A 1,822-nucleotide genomic window follows, 5' to 3' on the forward strand; every position below is an offset into this window, starting at 1 on the left:
ACAATAAATTTATGTACTTTGTATATCTGAGTACCCCTAAGAACTATTTAATGACCTTTGTCTAGTCACCACTAAAATCCAAGCTTTTAGAGGATAGAACTGAGGAAGCTTTAAAGCTTAAGTATTTAATGGACTTGATTTGGTCTTTCATACCCAGGAGGGTGCTAAGTGCCTGAAATGTTCAAAGTCACCATAATAATGACTAAGTCCTTTACTCCCTTCCCTAGGTAGTTGGTATGCACTCAATCTTTGAAAGGAAATTTTTAATCTTTTATTTATTATCCTTCAAAAAGCTCCTACCTGGTGATCCAGCCCGCATCCGCTGCGATTGAATAAATCTCCGCTGCTTGCGAGCCTCCCCCCACTGCGATCCGACCTCCGACCGCAGCGCCAGATTCAGCGGGACTTCGCCTGACTTCTGCCCCTCCCAGAGGCTGCAGACTCTCGGCCACCGCGATGGCTGAGTTTGGCTTAAATGAGCACCATCAAAATGAAGTTATTAATTACATGCGTTTTGCTCGTTCAAGAAGAGGCTTGAGAATCAAAACTGTAGACTCCTGCTTCCAGGACCTCAAGGAGAGCAGACTGGTGGAGACGACCTTCACCGCAGACGAGGTCGCGGAGATGCTGAGCGTGCTGCAGGCTGTGGTCCACAGCGAGATGGAGTCTGAGCTCATCAACACGGCTCACACCAACGTGGTGCTGCTGCGTCAGCTTTTCGCGCAAGCGGAGAAGTGGTACCTCAAGCTCCAGACGGATGTCTCTGAGCTTGAAAACAGAGAATTATTGGAACATGTTGCAGAATTTGAAAAAGCGGAATTTACATCTTCCAATAAAAAGCCTGTCATGGATCTCATGAAGCCAAAACTTGCTCCACTGAACGAGGGTGGGACAGCAGAGCTCCTGAACAAAGAAATTGTGAGACTTCAAGAAGAGAATGAGATGCTGAAGGCAAGGATGAAGACCCTTGAGATGCAGGCTGTGGCTGCAATGGAGGAGAAGTCAAAGCTGGCAAGCGTGCTGCGCGAATTACAGCTCGAGCAAAGCAACCAACAGCAGGGTTTTCTGAGACCCCAAGACCTGAATTTTTACGAAAACACCGTTGCCACTTTAAAGAATGAGTTCCAGAAGACAGTTAACAACAGGATCAAAAACCAGAAGTCCCTGGAAGACGGTCTGGCCGCAGCCAGGCATGACATGCTGAAGGTTCAGGAGCAGCTGAGCATGGCCGAAAAGGAGTTGGAGAAGAAATTCCAAGAAACAACAGCTTATCGAAACATGAAGGAGATCCTGGCCAAGAAGAACGAGCAAATCAAAGACCTGAGAGAGAAGCTGGCAAAATATGAATCTACAGACTAAAAACTGAAGATTTCCTTTGAAGCTGCCATGCGGAACATAAGCATATACACTTCCTTACCTCAAGCATGTATTCTGAAGCAGTTTGTTACATTATATCTCTCTATTTTTCTAATACTTATTTAGACTTTTCCTCTACTGTTTAAAACTGGAGTGCCTATTTTCAGTTATCTAATTGGGGAGAGGGGACCTACTGATCTGGTCGGTTGTCCCAAACCCCTCTTTGCCGAGTGCTCGAGTCTTAGTTAAGTGCATTGAGAATCTTTATAGCAGAGAAGAGGTTTTTAGCGAGAAGAGTCTTATCCTTTTGCATTAGCATAAAGAGTGTACCTCTTTAATAGATATTAAAGCTAGCAACATCCATACTTGTGCACTCCTTAAGTAAAATATAAGTAACTATCCTAATAAAGCATTTTAAAAAGAAAAAAAAAAAAAAAAAAAAAGCTCCTACCTGATAATAGAGTAG

General features: G+C 43.9%; 1 pseudogene; it reads left to right on the forward strand.

Moving 5' to 3' along the window:
• Positions 1–309: 309 nt before the first annotated feature.
• Positions 310–1,444, forward strand: LOC150021961 (leucine zipper transcription factor-like protein 1 pseudogene; annotated as a pseudogene).
• The last annotated feature ends 378 nt before the right edge of the window (positions 1,445–1,822 follow it).

Source organism: Furipterus horrens, unplaced genomic scaffold, assembly GCF_987537825.1.
Source record: "Furipterus horrens unplaced genomic scaffold, mFurHor1.1.pri manual_scaffold_1, whole genome shotgun sequence".
Taxonomy (NCBI): domain Eukaryota; kingdom Metazoa; phylum Chordata; class Mammalia; order Chiroptera; family Furipteridae; genus Furipterus; species Furipterus horrens.